The sequence below is a fragment of the Rhinoderma darwinii genome, chromosome 1 (genome assembly GCF_050947455.1).
Source record: "Rhinoderma darwinii isolate aRhiDar2 chromosome 1, aRhiDar2.hap1, whole genome shotgun sequence".
NCBI classification, from domain to species: domain Eukaryota; kingdom Metazoa; phylum Chordata; class Amphibia; order Anura; family Rhinodermatidae; genus Rhinoderma; species Rhinoderma darwinii.
The window spans coordinates 240,432,287-240,451,151 of record NC_134687.1 but is presented as its reverse complement, the minus strand read 5'-3'; positions in this window follow the sequence as shown (position 1 = coordinate 240,451,151).

The following is an 18,865-nucleotide window of genomic DNA, read 5'->3' as shown; positions in this document are numbered from 1 at the left end:
ATAGCTGCCTTTTAAGTCTGAAATTACAGACTGTTTTCAGGAGAAAACAGCTCCTTCGTTTCAGACGTAATTGCTCCTCCTCGCATTATGCGAGGCGTATTTGACGGCCGTATATTTGAGCTGTTCTTCATTGAATTCAATGAAAAACGGCTCAAATTACGTCCAAAGAAGTGTCCTGCACTTCTTTGACGAGGCAGTCATTTTACGCGTCGTCGTTTGACAGCTGTCAAATGACGATGCGTAAATTACAGGTCGTCGGCACAGTACGTCGGCAAACCCATTCAAATGAATGTGCAGATGTTTGCCGACGTATTGTAGCCGTATTTGCAGGTGTAAATCGAGGCATAATACGCCTCGTTTACGCCTGAAAATAGGTCGTGTGAACTCAGCCTTATCGTGTGCACATACCCATACAGTATTGAGTATGTCATATATAGTAGAGCAGGGATGAAACAAAGCTGAGTCCGTGTTCTGTTAGGAGGTGTTTTTTTTCCTTTAAACTCTGATGATTGTGCACACTTCGCCTGGCCACTTACTGTCGCTGCTGACATTCTCCACGCACAAGTGTCAGATCCCTGTGTGGAAGTGACGCCTGATTAACTTGTAGTTGCCACCCCACAACATACAGTCTACATCCCTCCACAGCCAATGTTAATAAGGGTCAACTTCTGACTTGCACTCCCCCCAGCCACTTATTTTGTATTTCAGCATCTGTTGGAGTCACCTATTTGGACCTAGCTAACACGTGTGTCCAGTCTCTGTTTGGCTACTTTCACACGACAGGGAAAAATGGCCGTGTGATGGCTGTTTTTTTAACGGCCATGACATGGCTGTTTTCAGAACAATGTAGTTCTATGGCTGTACTCACACGGCTGTTTTTTTAACGCCTCGTGAAAATTGGCCTTCAAATAGGACAATAGGACGGCCCCGATAGAGCTCAATTGGTCAGTTTTTAACGAACGTTTTCCAGGAATCAATCCTTGTGATGGTAGTTAAAGAGGCTCTGTCACCACATTATAAGTGCCCTATCTCCTACATAAGGAGATCGGCGCTATAATGTAGGTGACAGCAGTGCTTTTTATTAAAAAAAACGATCTGTTTTCACCACTTTATTAGCGATTTTAGATTTATGCTAATGAGTTGCTTAATGCCCAAGTGGGCGTGTTTTTACTTTAGACCAAGTGGGCGTTGTACAGAGGAGTGTATGACGCTGACCAATCAGTGTCATGCACTCCTCTCCATTCATTTAGTCAGCGCATAGGGATCCTTTTAGATCGCTATGTGCTGTCTTAGAGTATGTTCACACGACCTCTTTTCAGACGTAATGGAGGCGTTTTACGCCTCGAATTACGTCTGAAAAGACGGCTCCAATACGTCGGAAAACATCTGCCCATTGTTTGCAATGGGTCTTACGATGTTCTGTGCAGACGAGCTGTCATTTTACGCGTCGCTGTCAAAATACGGCGCGTAAAATGACGGCTCATCAAAAGAAGTGCAGGACGCTTCTTGGGACGTATTTTGGAGCCATTTTCTCATAGACCCCAATGAAAACAGCTCCAAAAACGGCCGTAGAAAATGCCGCGAAAAACACGAGTTGCTCAAAATACGTCTGAAAATCAGGAGCTGTTTTCCCTTGACGTTTTTTGCTAAGCGTGTGAACATACCCTAATACTAAAACATTAACGATACTGAAGTGTTTAGACAGTGAATAGACATTCCACGGGATGTCTATTCACAATCCCTGCACTTCGTTACCTGTTTCTGTAGTACTTACAGCCAGGGCCGCCATCAGGGGGGTATTAGGGGTACTGATGTGAGGGGCCCGGCCAAACCTAATTGAAAGGGGGGCCCGGCTACTGCCGCGACTTGTCTTTGGTAGAAAAAAACAGGCCCGTTTTTTTCACCAAAAGAATGTCGTGAGCTGCGGGCCCCCCCTCTCATGGGGGCCATCAAACACCGCCGACCGATCGCACGCACCCGCAAACTCCCGCGCGTGTGCACTCGCGAGCGTCCGCGCGCCCGCACTCGCGACCGCGCGCGCGCACCCGCGAAAGCACGCACCCGCGACAGCACGGTCACTCGCAGAGGCAACAGCACGCACGCTCGCAGCCTCGACAGCACGCGCGCACCCGCGATCGGCCACACATGGACCCAACTTACCTGGAGCTTGGCTGGAGGTGAAGGACTGGACGTCTGGACCGAAAACATCGGCTGACGAGGACTGGAGTGGGAGCCAGCAGCTCTTCTGACACAGTGAGTAAAGTATCTCAAAGTGCTGTTTATGTATGGCCCTGTTCACACAGAGTATTTTGCAGGCAGAAAAAAATCTGCCTCAAAATTCCTTAAAGAATTTTGAGGCAGATTTTGACCTGCCCGCACTATCTTGCCACGTTTTTTTGCTGCGTTTTTTGCCCGCGGCGATTGAGGACAGCAGACAAAAAAACGCAGCGAAAAATGCATTTTCTGCCTCCCATTGATTTCGATGGGAGGTCAGAGGCGGAACAGCGGCAAGAAAGGACATGCTGCTTTTTCTTTTTTCCGCGACTGGCTCCCATTGACTTCAGATTAAATCAATGGGAGGCGGTTTTGGAAGTTGTTTGGTGCTGATTCTGACGCAGTGCCCGAGTCAATATCAAGGCCCAAAAACTCTGTGAACTGGGCCTTATTGTTAGGGCTTATTCAGACGAACGTGTAATACATCCTCACACGACCTATTTTATTTTGACGGCCGTGAAAAACAGACGGCAAACTGATGACAAACGGCCATTAAAAATGGACAGATGGACTGGAATTGGATGAAAATTTGGACACACGCTCATGCAAAACTGCTATGAAAAACTGACAGTTGATCAGTTTTTAAGGCTGGGTTCACACAACCTATTTTCAGGCGTAAACGAGGCGTATTATGCCTCGTTTTACGCCTGAAAATAGGGCTACAATACGTCGGCAAACATCTGCCCATTCATTTGAATGGGTTTGCCGACGTACTGTGCAGACGACCTGTAATTTACACGTCGTCGTTTGACAGCTGTCAAACGACGACGCGTAAATTGACTGCCTTGGCAAAGAAGTGCAGGGCACTTCTTTGCAACGTAATTTGAGCCGTTCTTCAGTGAACTCAATGAAGCAGCTCAAGATTTACGAGCGTCTCAGACGCCTCGCATAATAGGAGGAGGAGCTTTTACGGCTGAAACGAGGCAGCTGTTTTCTCCTGAAAACAGTCTGTCATTTCAGCCGTAAAAGCCTCTCACCGTGTGCACATACCCTAATGGTAATTTTTTTTCTCTGTCTTGTGAATGTAGCCTAATGGATATTTTCTGCCCCTCCAGCCTTCGCATTCTACTCTGATGCATGTCAAGGCTGATTTATTGCCTCTTGTAGATATGTACCATGTTTGGTAGATTTAATCTTTTTACATTGGGCGACGCTTATCGCGACTGCGGGCACCACTTAGTGTGGGTGCCGCTTATCGTGCTCTCATCAAAAGCTGCAATCATCTATGGCAAAAAAGAATGGTCCCTAGCGAACTAAAGCATGCCTCAAACTGGGCCACAAGAGGCTTACAGAATTAATAAGGCATCATGAAACTGAAGTGTGTCAGGATCAATGTTGAGCCAGCTGATTTCTCTGCAGGAGGCTACTGGAAGACTGGAATCTTCATGTCTGAGGTAGACTGTCAGACTTCAGATTATAGTAATCTAATGTGTTGCACCTCGCTGGGCTCTTGTTCATATACAGACCCCCCGAGGTACAGTGCAATAATTTTGTGTACTGTGCAAGTTGCACAGTCTGTGTTTAGTCGAGGCAAAGCTTTCTGTAGTTGTTGTACTAGTGGCGAAATCAGTGACATTAGGAAGCATAGGATCCACACGTAATCATTACATGCAGCTCCTATGCTTTGTAATAGCGCCGATGCTATGGTGGAGCTGAAGGCTTCTTAGATTTTACAAATATATAGTGTAGTTGTGTGGTGACCTAAGGGTAAGGCCACACAGTCTCTGTAAGGCTTTATTCAGACGAACGTAAAATACGCGCGTACAACGCGCGTGATTTTCACGTGCGTTGCCCGTAGCTATATTAGTCAATGGGGCCGTGCAGACATGGCAGCGTTTTTTGCGCAGCGTTGCTCCGTTGCCAAAAACTCACGACATGTCCGTTGATTCAGCGTTTTCAACGCATCACGCACCCATTGAAGTCACGCATGTCGCACGGAAGCACTTCCGTGCGAACTGCGTGTTTGCGCAACAGCTGTCAAAAGGATGAATGTAAACAGAAAAGCACCACGTGCTTTTCTGTTTCCGAACATCCAAACGGAGTGTCTTTGCGATTAGCGAAGCCGGACAAGCGAACTGAACTTCACCGGGTTCGGCCGAACTCGATTTGGCAGAACCCGGCAAAAAAATTATCGGTACACGACGTCAGGAGATAGTCACTGTCCATGGTGCAGAAAGAGTTAAACTGTTTCAGCACCATGGACAGTGACTTCCGATCCCAATAAACATGAACCTGTAAAAAAAAAACGAAGTTCTGACTTACCGATAACTCCCGGCGTCTTCCTCCAGTCTGACCTCCCGGGATGACAATTCAGGCCAAGTGACAGCTCCAGCCAATCACAGGCCAAGCACAGGCTGCAGCGGTCACATGGACTGGCGCGTCATCCAGGGAGGTGCGGCCGGGAAGTACGAACTTTTTCTTTTTTTCAACAGGTTTTTCGATATTGTGTTCGGCATTCACTGTCGAGGGTGCTGAAAGAGTTAGCTCTTTCAGCACCTTGGACAGTGACGGGCGTCAGACACGGATGACACACGCAGCTGTCAAATGGTTTTTGCGCGCGCAAAACGCCGCGTTCTTTGCGCGCGCAAAAACGCAACGCTCGTGTGAATCCAGCCTAATACTGCAGTTTTGTTGCGTTTTTAAAGGAAATAATTGATGGACATAGTTTTCACCCGTGTTGAAGTTTGTTAGGTGCTTCCTGTATAGTTCATTACAATGCATTGCAGAAATGTTAGCAAAAACGCAAGCAGTTCAGCAACATATTTATTTGTGAAAAACTTCAAATTTTAGCAAAAATTTGCAAAAATTACTATTTTTCTAAATCTAAATGTGTTTGCTTGTAAAACAGATAGTAATACCACCCAAAATAGTTACTAGTTAACATCCCCCATATGTCTACTTTGTTTGCATCATTTTTTTCACATACTTTTATTTTTCTAGGACGTTACAAGGCTTAGAACTTTAGCAGCAATGTTTCATATTTTCAAGAAAATTTCAATAGGCCATTTTTTCAGGGACCAGTTCAGTTCTGGTATATTAGAAAGTCCCCATAAATCACCCCATTTTGAAAACTGCACCCCTCAAGGTATTCAAAACCACATTCAGAAAGTATTTGAACCCTTTAGGCGTTTCACAGGAATTAAGGCAAAGTAGAGGTGAAATTTACAAATTTCATTTTTTTTGCCAAAATTCATTTGTAATAAAAAAAAATCTGTAACACAGAAGGTTTTACCAGAGAAACGCAACTCAATATTTATTGCCCAGATTCTGCAGATTTTAGAAATATCCAACATGTGGCCCTAGTGTCCTAATGGACTGAAGCACAGGTCTCAGAAGCAAAGGAGCACCCAGTGGATTTTGGGGCCTCCTTTTTTTAGGAATATATTTTAGGCACCATGTCAGGTTTGAGGAGGTCTTCTGGTACCTAGACAGTCGAAACCCCCCAAAAGTGACCCCATTTTGGAAACTACACCCCTCAAGACATTTTTCTAGGGGTATGGTTAGCATTTTGACCCCACAGTTTTTTTGCAGAATTTAGTGGAATTAGTCTGTGAAGATGAAAATCACCTATTCTTCTGTGGAAACATAGAATTTTTTCATTTTTACAAGAAATAAAGGAGAAAAAGCACACCAACATTTGTAAAGCAATTTCTCCCGATTACGGCAATACCCCATATGTGGTCGTAAACTGATGTTTGGACCCACAGCAAGGCTAAGGAGGGAAGGAGCGCCTTTTGGATTTTGGAGCGCAGATTTTGCTGGATTGGTTTTCAGTGCCGTGTAGGGTTTGCAACGCCCCGGAGGGACCAAAACAGTGGAAACCCCCCCAAAAGTGACCCTATTTTGGAAACTACACACCTCAAGGAATTTTTCTAGGGGTATAGTGAGCATTTTGACCCCACAGGATCTTTTTTAGAGCTAAGGTGACCAAAAAACAACGATTTTGGCGCTTTAAATTCTTTATTTCTTACACCGTGCGCAATAAATTACCTTTTACTTTATTCTGCTGGTCGGTACGATTACGCCAATACCATATGTGATAGTTTTTTTTTATAAAATTCCGTTTCTATAAAATAATATATTTTCTGAGACACGCTATTCTGAGCCGTAACTTTTCTATTTTTTCGTCAAAAAAGCTGTGGGAGGTCTTGTTTTTTACGGTACGGGTTGTAGTTTTTATTGGTACTATTTTGGGGTAAATGCGACTTTTTGATCACTTTTTATTCTATATCTTGGGAGGGGTGGTGACCAAAAAATAGCGATGCTGACATAGTTTTCCATTTATTTTGTTTGCGGCGTTCACCGTGCGGAAAAATTAACATTATAGTTTCATCGTTTGGGTCGTTACGAACACGGTGATACCAAATATGTGTACTTTTTTTTTTTTTAACGGTTTCATTTTTTACCTATAATAAATGACTTATTATAGGAAAACAAAAACTTATTTTTACACTTTTCTAAAACATTTTTATTAACTTTTTTCACTTTATTTTTTTGTTTATTAACTTTTCTTTTACTTTTTACACTTTATTTTTTTTACCTGCAGCTCTGATCGCTGCTAGAATACATTACACTACCTAGGTAGTGTAATGTATTCCAACTGTCAGTGTGACGTCACAGTCACTCTGACAGTTAGTCTACGAGGATCAGCAGAGGCTGATCCTCATAGGCTGACATACATGGCAGACCCGGGGGCCGTTGTCTGGCCCCCAGGTGCCATCAGAAGCCCCCCACGATTGCATGGGGGCTGCTGATGTGCTACAAACCCGCTACATGCGGAGATCGCAATCGTGCCCCGCATGTAACGGGTTAATTGCCAAAATCAGCGGCGATGAGCCGCTGATCGGCTACACTGGAGTTTCAGCTGTCGGGGACAGCTGATCTCCAAGTTCCCGATGCACACCTTGTCTCCGACAGTGTGCATCGGGAACGACACAGTGACTTCCTGTCACTCTGACAGGAAGCCTATCAGGACCAGCCGAAGGTTGGTCCTGATGGGCTTCCGTCCATGGCAGACACGGAAGCCATTGTTTGGCTTCCGTTTGCCATACTAACTATCGGCAAACCCCGCGATTTCGGACCGGAGCCTGCCGATATGTTAGAAACCCCCAAAATTCGGCGATTGCAACCGATCGCCGAATTTAAGGGGTTAATTCGCCGAAATCAGCGGCAAAGGACCGCTGGTCGGCAAGAGTGGAGTGTCAACTGTCGGCGACAGCTGACCTCCCGATTCCCGGTGCACACTGTCGCCGACAGTGTGCACCGGGAAAAACTCAGTAACTGTACGTCCTCGTGCGGGAAGTAACCTCCCGCAACGACGCACAGTTATGTCCTCGTGCGGGTAGGGGTTAACTGCATGCGGTCGGACATTATAAAGATGCAGTTAACTGCACTAAAAACACATTGTAATATAATAGCAGCAGTCTGTCCATAACAAACATTTCACCATTGACTTCTATTCAAAAATGACTTGCTGCAGTTTAAAAACGCACCATAAACCCACCGTGACCACACCGTGTAGCCTTACCCTAAGGGTATGTGCACACACACTAATTACGTCCGTAATTGACGGACGTATTTCGGCCGCAAGTAGTGGACCGAACTCAGTGCAGGGAGCCGGGCTCCTAGCATCATACATATGTACGATGCTAGGAGTCCCTGCCTCTCCGTGGAACTACTGTCCCGTACTGAAAACATGATTACAGTACGGGACAGTTGTCCTGCAGAGAGGCAGGGACTCCTAGCATCGTATATAAGTATGATGCTAGGAGCCCGGCTCCCTGCACTGAGTTCGGTCCGGGACTAGCAGCCGAAATACGTCCGTCAATTACTGATGTAATTAGTGTGTGTGCACATACCCTAATTGAGTCACCACCCCTCACTCCTCCCTGGTCCTGCTGGCCGGCAAGGGAGTATTAAATGATTCTCTCTGTCGTACTAAGGCCACAGCATATGTTACAGGCAGAAAAAATATGGGCTGATTTCAAGAGAAGAAAAAACTCTCAAAGCCAGGTGTTTTTGAAGCAAGATTTGCCAGGCGGTTCTTTTTTTGTTTTTGAAAAGCTTTTTTGCCATTGTCCATTGGAAATGTTAAAAATCGCCTTAAAAAATGCCTCAAGAAGTGACATGTCACTTAATTTTTACGAGGCATTTTTTTTAAATAGCGACGAATTATGCCTTGCATGAACTACACTGCTTTTTATCATTGAAATCAATTGAAAGTTGTTTGCAGGCATTTTCGTACTGCGTAGTGTAATGGGAGTTTTACACTCCAAAATCTGCCGGAAAATTAGTTGTGTGAATATGCCCTTACGGTGCACACAGAAAGGAAGTTAAAGGGACAGGACAGGAAGTAGTATACATGGCAAGATTTAAAAAAAATTATTAACTGAAAACCAACCACCTTTAAAAAAAATTATAATTTATACAATTGTCACATATAGCTGATAAAAAATGTTTTGATGTAAGTTATAACCGCATTGAGAAAAACACATCCAAAAACCGATTTGGTGCATTTTTCCATGCAGTTGCGGTAAAAAACTAACCGCACCTCAACTGCAACGTGTGAATATGGGTGCAGTCACATTAGGCAGATTTTTTGCAGAAATTTCCTACAACTAAAAATCAGTTCCATTCATCTGAATGGAACTTGCGGAAACAACCACCTTCAGATCAATGGAATTGACTTTCAGTCACATAAATTTCTGCAACAAAATCTGCCGCGTGTGACTGCACCCTAAGGCTGCTTCACTGGTGGTCTAACGTAGTGGTTGGGTTAAAGGGGTTGTCTGGGCATGGCGCGGTTTTTCATACTGATATCCTATCCATGGGATAGGTCATCGGTATATGATTGGTGGGGGTCTGACACCCGGACCCCACACCGATCAGCTGTTCCGGCGGCCTCCGCGCACCACATGTTATGCAGGAGCAGAGCTGCAGCATGGCCGCTATACTATGACCGGAGCCATCTGCTTCCGGCATGGACATCCGGTGCCCGGAGGCAGTCGGGGAAGCTGATCGGATATATGTCACCCAGACCCCAAACGATCATATAATAATGACCTAGTCTGTGGATAGGCAATCCGTATGAAAACCCGCACTGTGCCCGGATAGCCCTTTTAATGTTCGATTAAACAGCAGCACTGTTCTATCTACGATCGGGCAGAACACTTGATGAGTGCTCTGTTTGATCACTAAAGGAACCTTGTGTGTGTTATAAAAATGGCACCCCACTAAAGCAAAGCAGCAATAGAATTCTGAAATGCTGAGAACTTCTTTTTGTGGGTTTGGTTGGTTTTATCATATCATTCATAAGATACAGTATAACCTATTTTTTCTGTTCAAAATGTCATGTTATATATTTGATTATTTGGCTTACAATAAAGTAACTGAAAAGAATTTTAACAAACACATTCAAATGGCTGCATCAGTGCTATGAGTCATCCGATGCTTAGAAGAGTTTGCTCTATAATAGAGTGAGAAAGGTCATTTACTGCTATTCAAGGGAAGAATAAACTTTTGCCATTGCAACTATACATTTTTCAAATGCATTTCTAATGTTCCTTGGATTGAATGAGACTACCATGATATACTTTCCAGATATAAATCACAGAATATTTGAGGGATATTTTTTTTTGCCCACAGTACACCTACTACCTTGAAATCATACCTAACTTTTCAGAATAAGCTGTCATATGTGTGTACATGAGGAATTACACTCTTTATGGCTATGATATGACTTGTATATGGCATTATTTAGCAGTTTTCCACTCTGCAGGCTCTCTAATTCTACTCAGTTGTCTCCGATCTAGTGGGCATAGACTTCTATGGGCAGGCAGTGAAGAGTGTCTGCTCTACTCTGTAACTAGAGATGGCGTTTGCTTGACAACGGGTGGGGGGGGGGGTTGACAGCAGATTGCGGGAAGGGAGACACCTAGTGGCAGTAACTTCACACAGAATTTGCATAGATAAAACAAACATTTTAACAGTAAGTAAATTACATAGTTAATCTATATCACCTATAGTATTAGATTAGCATAAACTTGTTTGAAAAGATAGTGTTCTTTAAAACATTTTTGTTTATGTCTGTAATTTTCCACTCTAAGCATTCTTTTTATCTGCCTCTTGGGCTCACTATCCAACCAACCGTCCACCATATTGGTTGTCCCCTTGGATTTAGGGTTTAAAAATTCTCGTTTTATTTTTGATAGGGCATGCAGACGAAAGCCAGTTTGTCATTAGTATCTGAGAACTTAATATAAAAGTGACCAGGCCCGCCATCATAAATTTTAGACCCTATACAGTCAAGGGTCCCCTTCCCATTAGAGGGAGATGGATGGGTGGCAATGGAAAGTGGTGGGAGGGGGCAGGGTCGAGACACAAACTGGCAGTGGCTCTGTGGAGGGGCAGGTGGGCAGGGACTTTGTGGGAGGCCAAGAGGGAGATCGTAGGTGTGCAGGGGGTTGCAACTGAGAAAAAATAATTGCATTGAAGCTGCTGCTTTTACACAGCAGAGTCACTCCCCAAGATGCAGTCCTGGCTGCTGCTTCTATCTCCTTGCTGACTCCTGCAGAGCTTGGATGAAGTTTACACCTCATCCTCACACCCGCGACTCACGTCACCTGCATTTACACCAAACTAGATTAAATAATTAATTCAGACCCCCCGACCAGATCCTTAAATAATTCAGAACCCCGACTTGCCCCATTAATTCAGACCCCAGACCAGACCCCTTAATTCGTTCAGATTTCCAGCCAGACCCCTAAATTAATTCAGACCCCTGAACAGACCCTAAATAGATTCAGAACACAGACCAGACCCCTACATTAATTCATACCCCAGAACAAACCCCTAAATTAATTTGCACCCTAGAGCGGGCGCCTAAATTAATTCAGACCCCAGACCAGATCCGTAAATAAATTCAGACCCCAAACCAGACCCCTTACTTAATTCAGACTTTCGACCAGACCCCTAAACTAATTGAGACTCTAGCCAAGACCTCTAAATGAATGCATATTTCAATCAGACCCCCAAATTAATTCAGACCCCGGACCAGACCCCTGCATTGATTCAGACCCCTACATGAATTCAGACCCCAGACCAGACCCCTAAATTAAGACCCCAGACCAGACCCCTAAATTAATTCAGACTCCAAACCAGACCCCTAAATTAATTTTCACACCAGACCCCAAAATTTTTTAGAACCCTAACCAGAACCTATGTACTTACCGCTCCCCGGTCCTCTTGCCTCCACTTTCGTATGGGCGCCAATTCTCCTTTGGGCTCCTGATGAACATTGTTGCAGACCAAGTACACCAATTCAAAGCAACGGTCTTCTCTAATGTCAGTGGCCTCTTTCAACAGGATATTGCGCTCTGCAAAAATTATTCAAGAATGGTTTGAGGAATGATTTACAGTTCAAAGTGGTGACTTGCCCTCCCAATTTTCTAGATCTCACTCCAATCGAGCATTTGTGAAATTTGCTAGAAAAACAAATGCAGATGCCCAATCTCATAGCTTACAAGACTTACAAGACTGAAAGAGGCTCTGTCACCAGGTTCATACTTCCTTATCTCCTACCTAATCTAATAGGCACTTGTTTTTTTTTTTAAGTTTATGAGTGACAAAGTTATGATCATTTTAACATTTATGCAATTTTTTTGTATAAGCCCAACTGGGCGTTTTTTTTACTTTAACCAAGTGGGCTGTGCAAAGAAACGTCCAATCAACGTCATACACTTTACTTCATTCATGTCCAGGTTCATTCATGATCACTCTGTGACGTGACTTCCTTCTGGAGGTCTTTCACCCTGGATCATCGTTAGAATCACCAGCCAGACCAGGAGAAGAGGTTGGGAGGGGAGAGTTCATCAGACAGGACAGGGTGGAATTCACCCACTTTTAGGCCTCATTTACACGAGCGTAATATACGCGTGTGCGACGCGCGTGCTATCACGCGTGTCGTACGCACCTATATTACTCTATGGGGCAGTGCAGACGATGCGTGAATTTTGCGCAGCGCGAGTGCGTTGCGTAAAACTCACGACATGTTCTATAATCGTGCGTTTTTCGCGCATCACGCACCCATTGAAGTCAATGGGTGCGTGAAAACCTCGAAGGTCGCACGGAAGCACTTCCGTGCGAACTGCGTGATTCGCGCAAGAGCTGTCAAACTGAATGTAAACAGAAAAGCACCACGTGCTTTTCTGTTTACAAACATCCGAACGGAGTGTCTTAGACATGAGCGAACCGAATTTTACCGGGTTCGGCCGAACTCGTTTTGACCGAACCCGGCAGGAGACAGTCACTGTGCAGGGTGCTGAAAGAGTTTAAACTGGTTCAGCACCCTGGACAGTGACTTCCGATTCCAATATACGTGAACGTGTAAAAAAAAAAAAAAGTTCTGACTTACCGATAACTCCCGGCTTCTTCCTCCAGTCTGACCTCCCGGGATGACAATTCAGTCCAAGTGACAGCTGCAGCCAATCACAAGCCAAGCACAGGCTGCAGCGGTCACATGGACTGCCGCGTCATCCAGGGAGGTGGGGCCAGATGTCAAGAGAGGCGCGTCACCAAGGCAACGCCCGGGAAGTTCTCGGTAAGTACGAACCTCTTTTTTTTTTAAACAGGTTACTCGATATGGTGATCGGAATGCACTGTCGAGGGTGCTGAAAGAGTTACTGCCGATCAGTTAACTCTTTCAGCACCATGGACAGTGACTGACGTCGACTAGCCTCATCTCTATGATGGCGGCTGCGCGAAAATCACCCAGCCGCGCATCATACACGGATGACACACGGAGCTGTCAAGTGCCTTTTACGCACGCAAAACGCTGCGTTTTTTGCGCGCGCAAAACGCACACGCTCGTGTAAATGAGGCCTTATTCTTTTGTTGTGTATACGTAATGGCAGCAGCTCGTTTTATCAACCATTTCGGGTATCCACAAGCTTACAATCTATCACTATTAGTACAGTTGTGGCGAGCTCTATGGAAATTCCCCATCCCAACAGGAATGGATTTCATTATGTGTAAGGGATGGTAACTATCTGCTCACAATGTAGTATGCCTGATTTCTTCCCTTTAAAGAGGCTCTGTCACCACATTATAAGTGCCCTATATTGTACATGATGTGATCGGCGCTGTAATGTAGATTACAGCAGTGTTTTTTATTTAGAAAAACAATCATTTTTGACTGAGTTATGACCCATATTAGCTTTATGCTAATGAGTTTCTCAATGGACAACTGGGCGTGTTTTACTATATGACCAAGTGGGCGTTGTGGAGAGAAGTGTATGACGCTGACCAATCAGCGTCATACACTTCTCTCCATTCATTTACACTGCAAATAGCGATATAGCTATATCGCTATGTGCAGTCACATAAACACACTATAACGCTACTCATGTGTCATGACAATGAATATACATTACCTCCAGCCAGGACGTGATGTGTATTCATTCTCCTGACCACTTCTGTAGCGTCTCTGTGAGTTACAGCACAGCGAGATCTCGCTGTGAATGACAGCTTACAGCATAATCTCGCGAGACTACGCCTGCTATGCTGTAACTCACAGAGACGCTACAGAAGTGGTCAGGAGAATGAATACACATCACGTCCTGGCTGGAGGTATTGTATATTCATTTTTATGACACATGAGTAGCGTTATAGTGAGTTTATGTGACTGCACATAGCGATATAGCTATATCGCTATTTGCAGTTTAAATGAATGGAGAGAAGTGTATGACGCTGATTGGTCAGCGTCACACACTTCTCTCCACAACGCCCACTTGGTTATATAGTAAAACACGCCCAGTTGTCCTCAGCATTAGCATAAAGCTAATATAGGTCATAACTCCGTCAAAAATGATTGTTTTTATAAATAAAAAACACTGCTGTTATCGACATTACAGCGCCGATCACATCATGTACAATATAGGCCACTTATAATGTGGTGACAGAGCCTCTTTAAGTATGTGTGCTTACTTTACCTCTAGTACCATCACCCGACAAGTCCAAAAATGATCCTATCCCAATGTGAGGTCAATTTGGACAGTGTTTGAGTTAATGTAATTCATAAATCCCTGTATGGACGCTACATTGCCACTTCAAACAATCAGATAGTCAATAGAGAGCTCTTACCATTGTAAATATGATATAAAGTAATTTTTTTCATGATACAGTTATTTGGCTTCCCATTATGAATCAACGGTTAGCAAGGGAGGGGGAATATTCATGAGACCAATTTAACACCTGTTTTGTCTACCAATGGTGACTACAACTTTTTATTTGCATGAAATGGTTGCGAAGACCTATCAACTGATATAATTACTGAAAGTCCTGTAACATTTCTAACCACATCCATACAGTATCTTGGTTTTAGTGACAAAGATATCTATGGGGTTGGTTTAAAAATAGTTACAAACATTGTGATTTAGTATTCAAATTGAGACAGAATTCTGGCGTACATTCCACATTTATGAACTTACTATGAAAGCGCGTGACTTATGGGAAAGGAGCAAAAAACTGGCATGAACTAAACCAACTAATAGGTGGTATAAGAGAGAGAAAAGTGTCTAGCAAGATGCGCCAAATTTATCAAACAGCATGCACCACTTTGATAACTTTTTTCACGTTTTCTGACTGACTTGTCTAAGTTTCTGTGGTTTAAAACGTAGACAGTAACTGTACATCTGCCCAAATGTGTAATCATTTCTCATGCTGGTGGTAATAACAAAAGTATATCAAACAATATAGCACAAATAACTGAAAATCAGAATAATGTGTAAAAATGCTCAAAACAAACACGATGTAGTGGTATTGAGGTAGACCGGATTTACGCAAAAAAGCACTCTATCTACACAAGTTACATATAATTTACCTAGAGGAAAGGGGCAGATCTTGAAGGATACTTTTAGTGCTGATTTTGATGCGGAAACCAAGAAACGCCTCAAATCGCCCTCCATTGATTTCAATGAGAGGCAGGGGCCTTTTTTTTCTCTCGGGTGGCTTATGGCAGTTCAAAATCTGCCTGATTTTTTTCTGCTTGACCAAAAACGCCATGTGGACTCCCCTTTAGGCCCCATGCACACTTCAGTTTTTTCCTTCAGGGTGCTAGCCGTTTTTCTGACGGCTAGCACACTGACCCATTAATTTCAATGGGGCCATGCACACTTCAGTATTTTTGACGGTCCCGTTGCTCCATACCGATCCAAAGTAGAGCATGTCCTACTTTGGTCAGAGATTCCGTGACCGTGAGGCCCATGCAAGTCAATAGGGCCGTCAAAAAAACTGAAGGCACACGGAAGGCATCCGTGTGCCGTTCGTGTGTGACGGAGCCGTTGCCTAGCAACGGCCGGGCGGGCATAAGATCATTACAGAAATATTACACTAATCGGCAGCCACTTGTCTCTATCAATCACTGATAGAGAAAAGCGGCTGCTAATTAAAAATAAAATAAAAAGCAGTTCAGACGTACCCGGTCGTTGTCTTGGTGACGAGTCCCTCTTCTTCCTCCAGTCCGACCTTCCTGAATGACGCGGCAGCCTGTGATTGACTGCAGAGGCCGCTGCAGCCTATGATTGGCTGTAGAGGCGGTCACGTGGGATGAAGCGTCATCCCTGGAGGCCGGCCTTCTGACGTCATCCTGACGTGCCTGACCGCCACTATAGCCTGTGATTGGCTGCAGCGGCGACAGGGATGAAATGTCATCGCTGGAGGCCAGACAGGGGGAATGTAAGTATGAACTTTTATTTTTTTTTTACATTAAAATTTTATTTTCCGAGCGCCGAGCATGGTACTGTCCAGGGTGCTGAAAGAGTTACCGCCGATCAGTGCAGCCAATTAACTCTTTCAGCACCCTGGACAGAACCATGCTCGGCACTCGGAAACACGGAGTGCACACGGCCGTTAAACCGGGCACACGGAACCGTAAAAAACGGCCGTGTAAACGGTGTCGGAAGTGTGCACGAGGCCTTACAATGTAATATAATATTGCAGATTCAGAGAATGTGAAGAGGCTATTATATTGTTACCTGGTATCAGAGAGAATTGCATCTATCTATCTATCTATCTATCTATCTATCTATCTATCTATCTATCTATCAATCATAATTTTATTCAGCCAGACCGCTAAGGGTATGTTCACACAGAGTGTTTTCAGCCGTTTTTCGGGCTGTAAACGTCCCGAAAAACGGCTGAAAAATGGGAAGCAAAACGCCTCCAAACATCTGCCCATTGATTTCAATGGGAAAAACGGCATTCTGTTTCCGACGGGGCGTTTTTTACGTGGCCGTTCTTCAAAACGGCCGCGTAAAAAAACCGCCATGAAAAAAAAGTGCATGCCACTTCTTCAGCTGTTTTTGGAGCCGTTTTTCATAGACTCTATAGAAAAACAGCTCCAAAAACGGCCGCTAAAAACGCGACTTTGATTAAAAAAACGTCTGAAAATCAGGAACTGTTTTCCCTTCAAATGTCTGTATACTGGATCTGTGTTGTATGAATTAATAATAAGGTGCCCATAGCCTTCTATGTGTCCAAACTGTACCTCGGTCTGCCTCCAAATAAAATGAATTTTTCTACCATCCCAACATACTCTTAAAAATAACCTGTTTCCACCATCTAAGGCTCTGAATTTATTTAGTGAAAATATTTTATGGCCCTGTAATATCTTCTTGTCTTTATGGTCCTAGCTTTGTGCACAGGGGCACAGTTATGCTTGAACCAGAAAGAGCTTTCTCCAAAGGGGCAATAATTGTCTAAAACGTCTTTGTATACTGTAGCATTAAAGCATACCTCACCTTCCAGGTAACATTTCAGAATAAGCGGTCATATGTGTGTACATGAGGAATAAAACTATTTCTGCCCATTATATCTTGCATTATTTAGCAGTTTTCCCTTCTGCAGGCTCTACTGTATTTCTATTTCTTCACACTCCAGACATAGAGAAGAGAACATCCTGCGCCCCAATCTCTTGTAGCACAGCCTCAGAAGCAGCAGCATCATGGAGAACATTATACAGCAGTACTGATCAGTGTAGCTGTAAATTCAGCGCTGAGGTGAGATATAACACTTTCTAGAAACTACAGCAGCGTCTTTGTGTGTGTGTGTGTGTGTGTGTGTGTGTGTCTCTCTCTCTCTGCCTCTTACTCTTCTCCTCCCCATCCCCTCTCCATAGTCTTTTATTGGCAGCTGTAATGTAATCCCTAACCCCTTCCCTCCTCAGCCATTTTTCGGATTTTCACTTTTAGGTCCGTGCTACGCGCGTGAAAATCACGCGCGTTGCACTGACGTATATCCCGTTCGTCTGAATAAGCCCTAAGGGCACAGCCAGACGTGGCGGAATTGCTGTGGAATTCCGCTGCGGACAGTCCGCAGTGGAATTCTCCAGCGGACGTTTTTTACATTTGTTTCAATACATTTTTAGTCAAATTAGTTCAGACGTGGCGGAAAATTCCGCTGCGGACCATAGGCTGTGGTGCGGGATTTTCCCTCCACAGCATGCACGGTCTGTTGCGGAGAAGAAGCGGAATTTCACTGCGGATTTCAGCCTTTGCAATGCAAAAACTGAAGTCTGTGGCAAGTCCGCTGTCTTTTCTGCAACATCTGAATTACCAGTCAAATACGCAAATGTTGGTGCAGATTAGTTGCGTAATTGCCCCAAATCTGCACCAACATTTGCAGCAGAAAAACTCTGCCATGTCTGGCCGTGCCCTTAGGGCTCATGCACACGACCGTAGCCATGTGCATGGCCGTGATTTTCGGGTCGCCTGGCTGCGGATTGTCAGCCGCGAGCCTCCCGCAAATCTCGGGACATGCACATGACCGCGGCCATTATTTTCAATGAGCCCGGACCGCAGAACACAGCCGTAATAAGACAGGTCCGTTCTTTCTGCGGTGCGGGGTCCCGGGCCATGCACGGACCGTAAAAACTACGGTCGTGTGCATGACCACATAGAAATGAATGGGGCCGCAATTCTCCCGTGGATTTTCGGGGGAATTACGGCCGCAAAAACATGTTCGTGTGAATGGGGCCTTACTGTTTTTAGCTGATTGGACAGTGTCACAGAGATGTTACACACCCCTTTGCCATTACACGCCCCATTGAGAGTTCAGTGGGATATTTAAACATCGGGCGCCAAATATAACGGCACCGATATCTAAATAACGGAGGAGGGTAGGAAAATTTTTTAAAGTGCCCCAGGATTTGTGCAGCTCTGCCCATTACATGCTGCACTCAGCTGCACATGTATGGGCAGGTTAAGGCTGGGTTCACACGACCATGTTACGTCCGTAATGTACGGAACGTAATTCGGCCGCAAGACCCGGACCGAACACTGCAGGGAGCCGGGCTCCTAGCATCATAGTGATGTACGATGCTAGGAGTCCCTGCCTCGCTGCAGGACAACTGTCCCGTACTGTAGTCATGATTACAGTACGGGACAGTAGTTCCACGCAGAGGCAGGGACTCCTAGCGTCGTACATCACTATGATGCTAGGAGCCCGGCTCCCTGCAGTGTGTTCGGTCCGGGTCTTCCGGCCGAAATACGTTCCGTCCATTACGGACGTAGCATGGTCGTGTGAACCCAGCCTGAGG